This window comes from Pholcus phalangioides, unplaced genomic scaffold, assembly GCF_987345545.1.
Source record: "Pholcus phalangioides strain wild (caught in Gottingen) unplaced genomic scaffold, Ppha-v1.0 ptg000004l_1, whole genome shotgun sequence".
In the NCBI taxonomy this organism is placed as follows: domain Eukaryota; kingdom Metazoa; phylum Arthropoda; class Arachnida; order Araneae; family Pholcidae; genus Pholcus; species Pholcus phalangioides.
In genome coordinates this window covers 1,868,903-1,887,128 of record NW_028301597.1, presented here as the reverse complement: position 1 = coordinate 1,887,128, position 18,226 = coordinate 1,868,903, and the positions used below count along the sequence as shown (strand labels likewise).

General features: G+C 35.6%; 1 protein-coding gene and 1 pseudogene across 1 annotated transcript in view; both read right to left on the bottom strand.

The window, feature by feature from the left end:
• Nucleotides 1-12,613, bottom strand: part of LOC149086412 (LIM domain only protein 3-like) — a 75,767-nt gene extending 63,154 nt beyond the window's left edge. The window contains exon 1 of the mRNA XM_089255462.1: nt 12,427-12,613. The gene's annotated coding sequence lies outside the window, so the exon portion shown is untranslated. The remainder of the gene's footprint in view (nt 1-12,426) is intronic.
• On the bottom strand, nt 5,092-5,724 carry LOC149086413 (ubiquitin-conjugating enzyme E2 Z pseudogene; annotated as a pseudogene).
• Nucleotides 12,614-18,226: the final 5,613 nt, after the last annotated feature.

Sequence of the window (18,226 nt, the reverse complement as noted above, 5' to 3'; positions counted from 1 at the left end):
GGAATCAAACGGGAAAACTTATTGTTTAACTTTAATTGACCGCGTAACACGTTGGCCGGAAGCATATGCGATTTCAGATATTACCGCTGAAACAGTCGCAAAGACAATCTACTCTGAGTGGATTGCCCGATTCGGCACACCAGACCGCATAACAACTGATCAAGGCAGACAGTTCGAGTCAAGACTAATGTCTCAGCTCGCTGCTCTTCTAGGTGTGGAAAAGTGGCGAACATCACCGTACAACCCAAAAGCAAATGGGCTGATCGAAAATTTTCACCGTCCATTAAAAGCTGCAATTATGGCTCACCACACCACCAAGTGGACAGAAGTCCTTCCAACCATTCTTCTCGGTTTTCGTTCAGCACTGAAAGAAGATATAGGTGCAACACCAGCTGAGCTTGTCTACGGTGCTTCCTTGCGTCTTCCTGGCGATTTTTACGATTCGAGTGACAAAATTCAAGATCCGTCCATGTTCATCGAAAACCTCAGGCAACACATGAGAGCATTAAAACCGAAGCCAACAAGCTCTCATAACAAAAATAATGTGTTCGTACATAAAGCATTAAACATCTGTTCTCATGTATTTATCCGACATGACAGGTTGAGAACATCGCTTCAAGCACCCTACTCCGGACCGTTTCCGGTGATCAGCAGAAAAGAAAAGAACTTTAAAGTTCTGATAGATGGAAAACCAACAAATGTATGTATCGATCGAATCAAACCTGCATTCACAGTGAATGAGGATGCTACAACTACAATTTCGAATACAGTGAGTCCCAAAATTAATGTGCTTCCGAAACCACCAGACCGCTTCACGCGTTCCGGAAGACAGGTTCGCTATCCTGTCAGATTCAATAATGTTGTCAGACTGTGTCGTTAGTCACTGGAAGGGGGGTACTGAGGCGGACACTGTTTACCGCAAAACGAAGAACATCTTTGGTTTTGGTTTGACTTTGAGACTGGAACTAAAACTAACCTCTCCTCCCCCCAACTCCTGACGAAGATCTTTCATATATACTGTATCACTCGCTGACTCACACAGAGAAGCATGTTCACGTTCAGTTTGTCTGATTCTTAGTTGTCTTATATTTGTGTCTTGGTAATTTGTGCTAAAATGTTTAATAAATTTGTGTTATGTGTACGCCTCGGCTTCAGTATCATACATACACCATCGTTTTTGTTCTTTATCTTTTGTTTAATAAATGGGCTTTATGAATAAGTAACGTTTGTTTTGTTTCTGAACCTTTATTTGTCGGAGCTGGCATTATCCTCAATTTATGGACATGAGTGTAATAACATATGCTTGTAACTACTGAAAGAAGTTCGTTGATACTTAGCAAACGTAAAATTGTTGGGAAAAACAACGTAAAAAAAAAAAATAATAATAAAGAAATTCATGAAGAGGCCATGCTTTTGAATCAGCCATAGGAGGGGATTAAGTTTGAAAACTGCAAAAGAGGGAGAGAGCCGTAGCTTATTTAAGAAAAATATGTGTTATTTATGCTTTCTGTATAGGCATGATTCATCGAATTCGTAACATTTAACCCCTTTAAATTGTTTAAGTATCATTGTAGTAAAAAAAAATTCTTCTGATCACTGGAAAAGTGATCGCTTATTCTCTGATCAAGTGGTAAAAAATAATGCATTTTCATTTCTTGAAATTCCCCAAAAATTATATATTTTTTAATTAGTGTATGTTTTTCTTGAATACATTTCACTGACTTAACAATTCTCGTTCATGAAAGATAGCTGTAGAAATTTTTACAGAACCGTCAACATGGGAAAAAATGGGTAAAGATATCAGTTTGATATTTTCGGTAACGTAACATTAAACACTTCTATAAGTATGTCTTTGAAACTATCACGTTGCTTCTCGTTAATGGTGAACGATCTTTCGTTCTTTTTCAACGCGCAAATCTTGCTCTTGATAGAGTTCACCAGCGAATACTGTTATTACATTTCCTCGTTTTACAGCAGAACAAGAACTCGTTCATGCGATGAATGACATCGAAACAAAACTATTTCACACCGTTTCGTCCTCGATTTACACCCTTTTCTACCACGGCTTGTTTCCTATGAAATATGCCCGACTCATCATATCACTGACGCCTCAATGAATCTCCATCTCATACAAGAAACTAACCTCGTCTTCTCGAAGAAGGTGCATCCCAATTAAAAGCGCTTGAAATTCAAGACAGAAAAGTGAATGAAAGGCTTCCATTAGCACCAGAAGAGCCACTGCCACCACTGCTATCCATAACACTATCTTTCGCCACTTATTAGTTTTTTTTTCCTCTTCTCGTTCTACGAAGGCAGTGGCGGCGGCGGCTCCATTCTTGAAGCGCCTTGTTTCCAGGAGATGAGAAATTCCGACCTAAAACCGAACGCTAACGAGCTCGTCGCGTCTCATGAAAACTACTCTGCAGTTTTCAAATTGCAGTCTAATAACACTGTGCCGACAGCAGCTCATTAAAGAAGAACCAATTAGCAAGTTTCCTCATTTATTGTACTTTTAATTGCAGTCTTTCTCCATTTCCATACAGCGCAAGCATCCGGATATACATATGTGTGTGTATGCATTCGTTTTTTTTCTCTTCTCCTCTTAGTTTCTGTAGTATTAACAAAGTGGTTTCGAGACTAGTATATTAAAAAAAAACCCCATAATGAGAAAAGAGAGAGCCTCACACAGAATGAACTCTACCTGAGCAAGATAAACAAGGGATTTCCACAAATATTGTTTTCTACTAGAACAGTAATTATTTCACGCAATAATTCGTCCGCTGCCACTCCGTATAATGAGAGAAATTCTTGGGAAACTCTCCTATTTTTTTTTTTCATTAAAGAGAAAGAGAGAGATGATTATGACAATAATGATTATTATAATAATCAAGCGAGATAGGAGGAAAAAAATCTCTCATAAGTATACGATTTATCTTATAAACGTTGAAGTTATGAGCCGTTTTTCTAAGAAAAATATGCCATAATCATCCTTCAACTGTTTACGAAATGAGTTCAATTAAATCTTCTTTTGATTACATTCATTGTGTTTCAAGATCGGATGATGGATTGGATGAGAAAAAAAGAAAGTTACACTGCAATTTCAATACCATTTTATGACGTTCAGAGGAAAAATATTTTTTTGAATCATTAATTATTTTTTATAGTATAATAATTTTAATTTTATAGTATAATAACATCATATTTATTATATACGTTCTGTACACGTTTTTAAATTTTACAATAGTTCTTTCTGTTCAAAATGAGAAAGTATCGTTGATATTACTGAACTACTGAACAAATGCATTCTTTAAAACAGGGGTGCATAACCTCTGACACGTGGGCCAAATGCTGCCAGCAAAGGTGTTCCCAGTGGAAAAACAACAATATGATATATACCTACGCTGACCATATCTTCTCGATAAAAATCCGAGAAATCGGAATGCAGACTCGATATCGTAAACTGACGCCAAAAACACTGTCAAAGGAAAGTGAAATTGCCAATTTTTGTCAACAAAATCGTTAAAGGCGAGTAAAGTTTCCAGCTTGAGCCAAAAAGTATTGTCAAAGGCACGTGAAGTTGCCAGTTATACCCAGAAAGGAAACACATATTTTCTGGATATTACGCTAAGGTAAACTCTGAAAGAAAGGTCATGTGGTATCCGCAGAGACTTGAACCTAGGCCTTCTTGCAAACCGGACGAACATGCTACCATCTACACCACTGGAGACATGACCCTGCCTTCCTTATTTGAAGGCAGGGATGAAATAGAGGCATTGGTAGCCACTCTTAACTTCAGCAAATGGCCTCCAGTTTAAACGGTAGAGATAGGCGGCTTTCTTCTCAGTTCAAGATATCAAGGAAAAACATATTTTCTGGATATTATGCCGAAGTTAAGTGTGATGGAAAAGTCATCTGGTCTCCGTCGAGAAAGAACCCAGTTCCTTTTGCAAATTGGACACGTGTGCTACCAGATGACTTTTCTTCCCAAGTTTACCTTATCCAGAAAACGTCTATTTCCTTGATGTATTTGTGCTGAGCAAAAGCCGTCTCACTCTCTACCGTCCCACTCGAGGGCTATTTACTGAAGTTAAGAGAATCTAGTAATGCCTCCACTTCAGCGCTTCACGCCACAGTGCGGGAAATAAGGAAAACATAATCGTCGTGTCTCCAGCGGTGCAGATAGTAGCATGCTTGTCCGGTTTGCAAGAGGTGTATCAGGTTTGGGCTGGACCTTTCTTCAATCTCTTCTGTATCCGAAACGTTCATAAAGTTTCAGCCGGCGATTCATGGCTGAGGTAAAACAACTTCGTCAAAAGTGTTTTATTCACCAATATCAATATCGACATATCACAATAAAAACCTTATGTAAGCACCATTAGCAGGCAAGTTCACAAATGAACTGTTAATTTACATCCAGCATTTTATAGTATTTGCGATATAGTATAGCGATTTGCATTTTTCTGGTTATTTGCTTTTGTGCAGCGCTTTCCAACGGCAGAAATTCAAACTAAATTTCTTTTACGTACCAAAAAAAAAAACCCTCTCGTGAGAATTTTTCGCAAACCGCATTCAAATATAACAATTCCTCCAATTTTTATGAATTTTCAAAAAATTTCCAAATACATAGGACACCCTGTAGTGTACATGTTTCACGTTAGCTAGGCTCGATTGTAACTCGTCTTATAATGATTACTATGGCTGAGGTATGACATAGTGATTCCTCATAGTCACCAGTGGATAACCTTCATGTTCGAGATCTATAATTAAGATAACAAAACTACGTGAAGATGGAAATGAGTTATTTAATTACTTATAATGCTTAATAACAGAGAAAAATCACTAATAATCATCGATGCACACAAGTGAGATTATAAAACAATCATCACACAAACCCTTTCTTTTAATCTCCTCTAGGACGTTGAACACTATTTGGCATGCAGTGAAACTGAATAATTATCTAGTTAGATATAACGTACATAAATATGGATTACAAGCAAAATGCGACACTCGGAATCATAGATTATCACGGCCAAATTTTCAATACGTTAGATAATTATACTTTGAATGATTCCAAATGGCATGATGGCTTCTTCATTGTTTAGCACCCAGTTCTTTTTTGATTTCCTTCAGCCTCCGTATAAAGGGCGAATAGTCCAAGTACGGGTGGAAGTGGTTGTACAGATTCCACATCGTCGCTCTCCGACCGTAAGATGCGCAGACGTTTATGTAGAACTCGTAATTCTGGAGGAAATGCATCCTCATCGCTTCCTGGAGAGATTTCGGCATATTGCGGGCGAAGTCCATACGGTGAGCCAACATGTCGCAGACCGCTCCTTTGATCGTAAAGTATCGAGCCCTGATATTACAGAATGGTTTGGAAAACGGCTTTTCACTGAGCACTGACTGGATGGTAACGAGTACGCTACTCAATGTCATAACCGAATTCCAAGACGCCTCCGTTCCAGTACCCAGGATGCTGAGACATACCGTGCCGTCTGTATAGAAATGTGGATTCAGCACCGTGTAGTACCCGTCCGCGGGCATGACTACTTTCACGATTGGTGGTTGAAACGGATAATTGGTCGGAAAACGAACGTCGAAATAGAAGAATCCACCTTGGTATGGCGTCCCAGTTGGTCCTAACACTAAAGCGTGGACTTTGGTGACATCGCCATTATCAGGCTCCACGAATATGCCAGGTGGCGAATCCGCTTTGATATCCATTAGGTCACGAAGGATTCGTTTTACGTAAAACCGACTCGGAAGTGCCATATTATAATTTTCAATTTCCTTCTGTTCCTCGAGTTAGATTCACAGCAGCTAATTTTTCTTCTGATTCGGCATTGAGCAGTCACTTTGAGGCTTTGAAACAAAGGACAAAAATCGAATTCTATAAGCGCTGTGGCCAAAATCTTGAAAGAAAATGCTATCTAATTTTGATTGAAGACTGACATATAATACCGAATAGACCACCATTCACTATCTTGAACAGCGTCATCCCACGAAATGGTGATTACCTAACCGTTACAAAGGGAGTTCTTTAAATTTAAAACTCAATAACACTTAAATGATGTGCTGTGAATTCATCGCCTTCTAGGGCTTTGGGGCCATTCAAGTATTACGTAAGCAGATTTTTAGGCATTTTTGACCCCCTCCCCACTTGTCAGCAAAATTTCGTCAGCAGCTTAGAATATTTCATATCTTCAAAAAGGATGGTGGATGACGTAATTAACCTTCAAACCTCCCCCCCCCCCACCTCCTTGTCATCAAAAGTCAGCAAATCCGAAACCTCCCCCCCCCCCCGATGCTGACGTCATACTTGAATGACCCCTTCAAGACAAGCTGGTCTAAAGTTCTAGCAGGGAATATGACTTTCCGAATTTTTTTTTTAATATTTTTAGATCAGGAATGCACAACCTACAGCCCTTGGGCCAAATGTGGCCCGGCAAGAAGGTTTCGTCCGGCCCGAAGCAGGTGTTCTGATAGAAAAGTATCAATACACACAACACGATAAATACCTAGCATGACAATATTTCCATCATTAAAATTCGGGAAATTGGGTTAAATCTAGGGCATTGTCGATTCCTGTCAAAAAAAATTTCAAATGCTACTAAAGTTGCCGATTACAGCCAAAAAAAAAAGTGGAAGGCAAGTAAATATGCCTATGATAACCAAAAAGTTGTCAAAGGCAAGTAAAAGTGTCATTTATAGCCGAAAAAAGTGTCAAAGACAAGCAAAGGTTGTCACAACAGAAAAAATTATCAAAGGCAAATAAAGTTGTCAACTATCGCTAAAATTGTTAAAAACTCGTCAGTGACGGGAACTAGAGTACAGATTGCAATGAGTAAAAATTGAATTTCCCCAAAACAACGCAGATGGTTTTTTTTTTAATATGTGATGCGAATAGTTTATTTGGCTGTAATTAATTGCGATATATATTATACATGGCAATTATGACGCTAAGCCATGGAAATTATCTTGATTCTTGATTTCAAAAAATGCAGTAAGCCCGACGAAAATAAGAATAAAAACGGGACATGTAAAAAAAAGTTGGGACGGTAAGTTCATGTACGCACAATCAAAACACCTTTTCTTACTTAGGCCGGGATTACACTATAAAATTGTGATTAAGTTCTTGTAAAACTTGAAAATGCAACCAACAAGCGTATGTTAGTAATAGGCTTATTGATTATTTTTTTTCAAGCTTTGTAAAAGATCGTTTATCAAACTTTTATAGAGTAATCCCGTTCTTATCAAAGTTGAGGGAAAACAATTTCCCGATCGTTCACCTGGCAAGCTCAGTTCTTGTTTTATGCCGGGATTACACTTAAAAGTGTGATAAAAGTTCTTTCATAAAACTTGGAGAATGCAACCGATAATCGTAAGGGTTACATTCGCGCAAATGTAACCGAAAGTCTTATTGGCTGCATTTTTCAAGTTTTATGAAGTAACTTTTACCAAACTTTTATAGTGTAATCCCGACCTTAGTCAGACTTTAGATAACTCTTTGTGCTTTGAAGCATCCTAGGAAATCGAGGTTCTTTCACATAGTGTCGAAGGTCTTGGAAGACGGCCCTTTGTTTGAAAAATAATAATATTTTATCAGTACTATAAATAATGTTTCGGACATTGAATCTGAGACTGAGGAGTCCTACGATGCAAACACTGACAATGGAAATTATGATTTCCTGCTTTGCCCACCCGAAGAAGAAATTAGTGATTATAAAAGTGACTGGTGTATGAATCAGATAACACATAAAAATGATTAAGATAAAGATGTATTTTTTTTTAATTCGAGTACTCTTTATGAATTAATTTTCAGAATGAAATTTTTCAATAGTGAACAAGCTTGTCCACAATGCGCAAATGTACGGTAACATAATATTACGCGTTATCCATGGTGTTCGCGAGTACCTAACTAGTCTGAATGGAAAAGACGTCTCAAGAGATATACGTATAAAAAACGTACGCATCATTAAAATGGAGCAAATGTACGAGGTGTGGTGTAAGTGTTTATCTATCTTTTCTTCATGGTAAATATTATCAAAAAGTGTTCTGTTTGATTTGTTTTGATTGGTTAAGCTACGGCCGCAATCGTGTCAAGGCTTTCTCAATACGTTCCATGGGCCGCTCCACAATTGCCAATGATTGCCAAATGTTAGAAGCTACTTTACCGCATACCAACTGTGGTCATATATCGCCATGCGGTAATTTCCAACCAGTAGAGTTGCGTGGGAAATGAAGTCGCCATCTATCGGTGGCCGCCCCACGCTCATTAGATAAAGAACTTGCCCGGATTCGAACCCATGGACCTTGACGGTAACCTTCATAGTGGAAGACGAGCATCTCACCACTGCGCCACTCGGGGAAAAAAAGTTGGAAGCTGGAACGTATTGGAAGGCTGATCGAGTACCTTCCAGCTTCCAACCCAAGACAAAGGTGCCGCCTTCCTTTCCGATATTCCAATCCGTCTAGCCACATATTGGCCGAAGAACGCAGCTACAACACTCTTTGTGTTATGGAAAAGCTGGCTCTGGTTTTGTTCTTGGCAAATATTCGCTAAGGAACATTGACACAGGCTGGGCCAGTGGGTAGCAAGCCCATGACGCTGTTGCTTCTTTGCATCAGGGAAAGGCAAATATTGGAAGCAAAATATTTGCCAATGGCTAGCCTTGACACGAATGTGTGGCCTTGACTTTATTGTCACTAATTCACGCAATTACGCATGTGTAATAACACAGCGTTCTATATTTGGAGTCGGCAACTACAAGAGAAATTGTCTCTATTAGAGTACGTCTCATTTTTAATTTTCTAAAAATTTTGACCAACACATTCAACTTCCATCTTTGTAACAGACTTCATGAATACCGTGCTCGATCTGTACGAGTATCATAACTCGAAGAATTGCGCTTGAATACCATTAATAAAAGAGTCGTCAGTTTCACACCAGGCTATGAATTATTGCCTTCTTTTATTTTCTTCTTGTTCCTCTTCCATTTTCTCCATGAAATTCAATTGCAAATTCCTTTTTTTCCCTCCTTTTTCGTTTTTCATCAGAAAAAAATTTCTTTCCTTTTACTCTTAATCTAATATTCATCGGATGTCAAGCGGCTCTCTTTTGTCAAATCGGGCAAACAAATAGTTTTTCATACAACACAGAAATGAGAAGAAAAAAAAGGGGGAAAATAGTGGTTTCTGAACTACCATTCCAAGAAATCGAATTAGAAATTGGAGCTGCGAAATTCACGCAAATTAATCACATCGTGAAATTAAAATTGGTTTCAACTGAAGAAATCTTTTAGTATTCCCCGACCCCCTGAAGCAATCTGAGTTTGAATTAATGATAATAATAAAATAATATATATATATATAGGTTCACACAAACACATGAATCACGTGCCGAAACATGCCAATGATGGTGTTTGTAATTCGTTTCTAATTTCAATGATTTCAAATGAGTGACAGGAAATGAAAATGGATTTTTTTGGGGGGAAAAAACGTGGAAAAAAATTGCTTCCCGTCGGATTATTTTTTAATGCAATTTTTTTTTTCCATCGTGGTTGCATTACTCATTACACTCATCATCACCGTCATCGTTTTTTTACTACAAATTCCGAATTTTTTTTTTTTTTTTAGTGGGGGAAGAAAAAAAATCTTCGTTAGCTGAGCTTTAAAATAAATGAGTTCTCATGGAAAGGAAAACTTGGCGATTAAAACGGAGGGAAAAAAGAAATTGTAGCAGGAGGTTATTGTTATCGGGGTGATGACAGCTTACGTTTGCTTGCTCATTATCCGAGATATAATTAACGCAACGTCCGGGTGGTGTATGGTTTTTTTTGTTATTATTTTCTGCTTCCATCTAGCATAGCGAAAGTTAAAACTCTCGTCTCATCACCAGTACATACTTTCTTATTATAGTCGGTTTTTTATTTTCAGTTTTTTCCCCTTCAGTCGTCTAACTCCTCCCGTGTTTTTAATGAGGAACGGCAGAGGAAGTTACTGGTATATGTTCCTTTGGAAATTAGCATATGTGTCATTAGATCTTCTCCATTCCATGCATATGTGCGCATGAAAAAACATAAAAACAAAAAAACTTAGTATATGTTTCTGAGGTTCGAGTTGTTTGCAGTTAGTGGGGCGTTGAAATGGTCACGATGGTGATGATTATTATGATTATTATTATGAGCATAACTCTATATACTCGTTAATCTTGCTTTCATGTGTGCATCAGTCTGATCGTGAGTTATTGAGAGTATATCACACACAAAATTGGAGCAAACTAGGAATATTTCGTGGAACATGAAAATGTAATAAATTGGTGATGAGATGAAATTATTTTTTCTTCGGTATCATGTTTATTCTAGAATCATGGGTGAGCGATCAACGATTTTGGGTGATTTTTTCATCAACAATTTTTGGGGGGATTTTTACCAGTCGGGCGAGATAATACACATGAGAAATACAATGTAAATAAACCAAAAATATGAATAATATTTCATATTTTGGGTTTATTTACGTTGTATTTCTTATGTATATTAACAATTTTGATCTTGATATTTTTACTATTTTAAAGTTGACTTTGACGCGTCGGTCAATAACGTGGATGACCCATTTTCCTTGGTACGTACTTTGCACGTATTCAATAAGTCCTTGTGAAAGCAGCACAATTCGAAATAGATTTTTTTAATGATTTTTCCGGCTTTCAGTACGTGTCATTTACTATGAAAAAAAATTATCAGCTCCAAAGTAAAGCTTTAGCATCAGTGGTTAATATATATTATATATATTTGTAAATGTTCTTCATTGAAAAATATAAGAAGAAGTTTCTTTTACAATAATAATTATTCTTGTAAAAGAATATTTTCATAAAAGAATTTTATAAAGAAAAGAATAAAATTATAATTTTAGAATTTCTGGTATAATAGCTATATTCACATACGTAATAAGTAGACAATTACAGGGTGATTATGATTAAAGTTCCCATATTCTGAGTAGTTTTTTCTTAAAAACTGTTTAAAAAAAATAATCTCTACCCATAGGAGAGAGATTTTTGAATTTTAGAAGTTGAATTTTCGACCACCAGGTGAAAAAGTGGCGCTTTTTATTGCATTTTACACTTTCCCATTGCCCATATACCCTTCATACCACGTTTCAATGGAATTCGTCTACAAGAACGGGCGCAATATAGGTTTCTGTACCACTACTCCGACCTATATAGTGCCGTTCTGGAGGTCGTATACCACTGAAACTTTGTATATACGCTACATGGTCCATGGGAAAAGAGAAAATTCAATTAAAAAAAAGCTCCACTTTTTCACCTGGTGGTGGATAATTCAACTATTTTTATTTCATAAAAATACTCTTTCGTGGTATCATTAAGATATCCTAAAAATGTGGCTGTATAAGCAGTCTTTGAGGAAAAACTCCTCACAATACGGGAACTTTAATTATAATCATCCTGTATGTTATTAATCTTTGCCTGGACACACCTGGATAATATCTATGCGTTGAAAGTAATAAAATTATAAAATTTTTATATCTTGATTTGAAAACATTACATCAATTTTTTTATCAAACTGATTAGAATATCGATAGTGAAAGTATGATCCTTATATTATGTTTTAATGTGACTCCCTATAGCTATATTTGCTATTAACATATTCACATCCGAAATTAAAGCAATTTTTTGGAGGCTCAAAAACACTGGTGGGAGTTATTTTGCCAAACTCGTTGACAAACTAAGTTCGTTTTTTTTTCTTCTTTTTTAAAATACCAAATGCAATTTCAGTTCAGATGAATTTAATACAATCGGTTTTAATAATCACAGGCACTGCACTACATTCACTTACTTTTTCATATTTTACTGTGAATCTCGTCGTCTTTTAAATACCACACATTGATTGACTGAAAGCTTGTACATTAATAACTTTACTTCTCTAATTTCATTTAAGAATCAATTTGCAAAATTACCTAATGAGTGATAAGTTACATATTTTTATACAGCAAGAAACAACTTACCATTCAATATTTGTATCAGTTGAAGGTGTGATGTTTTGAATAAATTTTCTAATAATCTCCACGTGGCTCTATTTGCTGTAACCGCATACTCCGAATTAAAGAAAATTTATGAAGTTTACAGCGCTGATTATTTTCTTTTCAACCACCCTGAAATATAGGCTCTTTTTATTGGAACACTGATTTAAATTTCAGTTACCGCGATTGATAACCGTACCATACACTGGAGTGAAAATCTTAACGTCTTTCTAATGCAGTGATTGAAAACTTTCCATACATAATTTTACTCCTGATTTGATTAAATAATTGATCGATCTAATAATAATATCTGCAAACATACCCTTTTGCCAAATACTCCGATGAGCGTTATAAATTGATTTTTGAATTGCAAAAGTTAGAAAGAAAACTCACCAGTTTGCAGATTCTCAGACGTTCATTTCAAAAAGACAGTTAGTTGGCTGAGAAATTCCGAAATCGCAAAGTAAAGATGAAGTTCTCTGTAGTAAAACAAAATACACGCGAGTACGTATAAATAAATCTCTAAACTAAAATTTTTCTCTGTCTGGAGACTTACTTCTAAGCGACTTTTTTTTAGTATATTCAGAGCGAAACATTTTCAACTCCGAAAATATTTCTGTCGCCAAATTCCAATCAGTTGGCGCCAATTCCTCTTTAAACTCAATTCTGCTCTCTTTTAATGTCCTATATATTTTTTGGAAAACAATTTAAATTTTATTTTCAAGAAAATACATGAAGGCATTTTTAATTCACAAAGAACTTACATGCGCATGAAATTATGAAAATAACGTGTAGAAAAAGTTATTAATCATCAAATATTGACCTAAATATGACTAGTAGGCTCTTTCTTACAGTTGTTGAAGACATGATTCACTAATGGTTTTTTTTTTTTAAATAATTTCAATTAAAATTATATTTAATCGTAGTTTGTCATAATAAATGTGAAAAATAATTAATCCTTCTGATGAAAAAGATGAAAAAATAGATGTGTAAAAAAAAGAGAAAAGAAAAACACTGCTTTCAAGAAACTATATCCAGAAATTAACCTTCATCTCTCAAATAACAAGTGTTGATATTTATAATTATTTATGCAACCATTGTCAACAGTTATTATGCATACTTACCAATGTTTGATAAATTTGTCACTTTTACCGGCGAATATGCATAATTGCATAATAACCAAACGTCGATGGTAAATTTGACAAAAACTGAAAACATTATCACTTTACTAGTGATTATGTATAATAACCAAGTGTGTCATTTTTTTTAAGTTTGATAAATGCTTGAAATTTGTCGCTTTTATCTGTGATTATGCGTAATACCCTAATGCCGTGGTTCCCAAACTTTTTGAATCGCGACCCCCCCCCCCACACTTTTGTCAAAAATTTTATTGGTGACCCCCCCTCCCTACATGAGATGACCACACGTCCCGGTTTTCCACGACATCCCTGATTTTTTTTTATTAATAAATATGTCATTTATAATGAATGGAGGGAATTCTTTTTCAGTATTTGGTTGAAGAACTTTTTTATTATGAAATCCCAAACTACCCGCACATGTTTTTTTTTAGATTTGATTCTGTGGACGGTGTCATCAACACAGCCACGAGTAAAAGCGCGGAATGCATATCTTTAGCATCGAAATGATGCGGAGCGCACACTCAGGGGTCACCATTACCAAAAACATGGAGGCCTAGTGCTAAAATATTTACGGGTTCCTTCATAGGAATAATACTTTTTTTTTTTTTTTTGTTACATTATTTTTGAATATTCGTAACATTTTCATGATTGCGGCACAGCCATCCTTGATTTATCATGCAAAATTATTTTTCAGTTACAGTAGCATTTTGTATTATAATGCTTAATCGGTGTACTCCCAAATAATATTTTAGAACTCCCGTCTCTTCCCGATTTTTTTAAGCCTCCCAACATTTTCAATAACTTCACTTCTTCATTAAAAGAGCTTCACGCAAGCGTTATTAATTGTTCATCATCTAAAGTGTAGGCATTTCCCTTATACATTCGCATATTACTCATTGTTCTGTGCTTTACTTTTTAAAAATTATGAAAAAAAAAATTGAAATCCAACGATTCTTTCTGAACTCCCCGTGTAAATATTTATTTTATCTATTGATATTGATTATTGAATTTGATATATTGATATCTATTGATATATTGATATCTATTGATATATTGATATCTATTGATATATTGATATTATTGATTTGATTTATGTCTATTGATTGTGTAGACTTTGATAAATCATACATGCATGGTAAGTAAATATTTAGGTGAGATAAAGCATCCCCTATTTATGGCTTGTTTGCGTTGTTTTTGCGTTGCGATGATTGATTATCAAAAAAATGATTTGTTTGTTCGGGCGGTTTCAGTTTGGAGAATCTCTAGCAACCCCACAGTTCTGCGACCCATACTTTGGGAACCACTGCTGTAGTGTACTTGGTGAATTGGATAAATATGAAAAATATTCTAAAAGAGTCTAGAGTCTCATCGATATAATGATAACAAATTTTTCGATCGTACACACATAATGATAAAGTATAATGATACAACACATCTATGAATTGCCATGTATAGTATATCATATACTCCGATTCATCACGTTTACCAGACACTTGGGTATTATGCATAATTGCGGGTAAAAGTGATAAATTCAGGGAAATTTATCAAATTTACTCAAATGCTCGCTGATTATGCATAATAACCGGATTCATCACATTTTCCGTAACATACACTGTATATCATAACTCAAAAATAACTTTATGTGTGATTATCCTTATATTTATTTTTCTCCTTATCGTTGTAAATGATTTTTCCGAATACTATACACACGCATAATTAAAATTATTGAAAATATAAAAAAGTGCTGTATATTAACCGATAAATCTAAAATAAATTCTGTGGTAGATTATATAAACTTTTTTTATCGGTTCTAGAACTGCGAGATATAATTAACGGCAATAGACTATGAAATTAACTTATTAACGAATTCATCAGCCCACACACACACACACATGTACTATTCACATTAAAATCTCCAAGGAAAATCCAAATAGCTTTCATTTTCTTTTTCTTAATAGCGTACCTCAATACTTCTTATCCAGGTTCATTCTCAGCAGGAATTAAAATGCCTACTTGAATAATTCGGCGATAATTTGTAAAGGAAAACGCACATGATTATATTTAAAGGATTTTTAATCTCTCATCGACGGAGTATTTTGAATTTGACTAATTAATAGAAATGAAGTAGTAACCGAAATCTCATTAAATTGTAGAATTACGAGATTTGTTAATTCGGTTTCGGAGATATAATGACAAATACACCGATTAATTATGTAGTGATGTAGAAATCATCATCGTCAATTAACTTTTTGCAATAAAATTACAGATGTGATACACAATCGCCTGTAAATATTATGGTAAATGTGATAAATCCGGGTAGTACGCATAATCACCGCCTATTTCGGAAAGTTTGATAAATTTAATCAGTTTTACCGGTGGTTAGACATAATACCCTAGCGTCGTTGATAAACATGATAAATCGTGCCATATTCATCGCACTTGCTGGTTGTTATGCATAATGTTTTTCGTAATGATTATTCGATCACATTTGCTCTAATAAGATTTATTATTCGAAGATGACCGTAATTGTGTGTCTGAACGGAATATAATGAACTCTGATTAAATAAAATTTTTCCGAACATCCCCAAAATAAATCCTGTCTGACGAATTCTGCAAATGAACCTCGATATAACGAACTCCTATTTAGCAAATTTCAAGATAGTATCCTGAGATATTATGAACTCCCCCCCCCCTCCCCCCGCATTCAATAAATTCTTTGATTTCACGAATTTCTAAAAGTTCTCATTTAGCACAGGAACAGGATTTTAGAAAAAAATCGTTGAATCATGAAATTCATTAAATGTGAATTCGTGATATTGGGAGTCCCGCTATATTTATCAAAAAATTACTACCGAGACTACCGGGAATATTTTCCATGTTCATCAAATTCACCAATTAAACTATTATGCATAATATACAGGGTGGGCAAAATGTCCGTACAAACTTTAAAAATTCATAAAAACCAGAAAAATAACCGAAATGAAAAACGGTTTGCACAGTTAGCATCGTTAAGGTCACTGGAATTTTTTTAAGACAGCGGAAAAAAATAACTCAAAAAACAGCCGATAAGTGGCGCTGGTACGAACGACTTCGGTGGAAATATGCAAATGTGACGGTTATAAGAACTTGCGCTCCTAATCCACAATCAGTTCACCGTTGTAAACCGTGTATGTGGATCTGCTGCACTCTGTCGTTGCTGGATTTGTGACTCGCCTGCTATGTGTTATCTCCTGTGATGGTGGTGGTCATGTGAAACACATACTGCTGTAATAAACGATTTCGAGGCATTCTGTTCGTTATTTGCGTATCTTTTCTTTGATTTGTGTACGTCAGCGTCACTCATCGGCTGTTTTTTCCCCTGTCAAAAAATTCCCGTGGTCTAGCGATGTTTTCTTTTGGTGAAGTGATATGCATTCTCTGAAAACACCCTCTACCGTCATTGCTATTGCGATTCGACCACACATTCTATGACAAAAAATGATTGTTTTAGTGTCTTATATCGTCTCTTGCAATTCGTCCAATGAATTTAGAATCACTCTGTACGCGTGTGTATCATGTTTGTCATGTGTGTATAATGTTCATATGCGTGGCCCTAACGTATTGATAAGTCCAAGCTTTAACCATCTCTATTTCCAAATATAGAAAGGCAGATCTCAGCACCGGCAAGAACACGAACAGGCTCAACTCTGACAACATAAATACGTAACGGCCACGCATGTACACACACACAATACGTTCTTGCATGTAACCGATTCATTAGAAGTTCTGCAGGGGAATGTGTACGCAGTGCATGTACGGTTAAGTAGTAGTAGTATTTTTCAATAACTTTACTTTACGGATTTGATCATTTAATTATGCTTTAGCGTTTAGTGATTAAAATTAACTTTTGCGTAAACGTAATTTCCACCATTTATGATTTTGTTTCATTTAACGATAAAATTCGGAAAAGTCCGGATCATCTGAATTAACTTCGATCCACATTAGCTTAGACAACTGGGCTTTTTTTGTAATTGGCTGCAAATTCTTATTTGCTATTGTATATCCGTCGTTTTTTTTTTTTATTCACCAAATCAAAACTTTAGGATCGGATATGGATTTCAATCAACAAATCAAAATATCAATCAACAAACATCATTCGAATACGTCCATCCTCTACCCCAGATATAAAAAATAATAATGTTTGTGTACTTCCCTCTTCGAGATGATCTTCTTTCCGCAGGAGGTGCTGTGCTGTATTTAATTCCATTTTCTCGTCATACGCGAAAAACATCTCCTTAAATGATTTTCTCGGCGAAAATATACGAAAAATCTAAAAAAGCCATTTGAATTATTTCCCTTGGTGAAAGAAAACGGTCTTTTCCTTTTTTCTTTTTTTTTTTTTGTACCGATTTCACTGATTCCACACAATCCGCTCTCGAGATCTGACGTTTATTTCTTTAAAGAGTTTTCTATCGTTCAATACATTTTTTTTGTGAACTTCAATCTTTTATAATTCATGAGAAATAGAATTGAATGGTTTTTTTTTCCTGGATGACATCAAATAATTACAAATGAGAAAATGAAAGAGACTCGGTATGATATATTCCATTAATGGGAAAGTTTTACTTCTTCTTAAAATTGAATTTCATCGTCAAATCTCATTGAATAAGTGTCATTAAACCATTTGTTTCAAATTTATGCCGCATAATCATGTGTGGATTCGTATATGATAATGCTAATGATTTTTTTTGTCCCATGCATGAAAAATTACGAAAGTGTTTTTCTTTCTTGTTCAAGAAAATAATTCTCAATTAGCCGTGTTCAATCTTTTTATTTGAAAAATGTTTTGAATACTATTTCATGAAAATATTGCGCAGCACTTATGTGCAAGTGAGCATGAAATGAATTGGCCTATTCAGAGAAATCGCATTCGATAGTTGGAGAGATACCAACATTTGACACGCACTTACTCAAATTATGCTCAACTGTTCTTTTACTCAAGGGCCTTCGACCTTTCAGGCATCGGGTCAAAATTGGAACTTACCAAGAGCCGAGGGCCAACAACTGATGCTGAG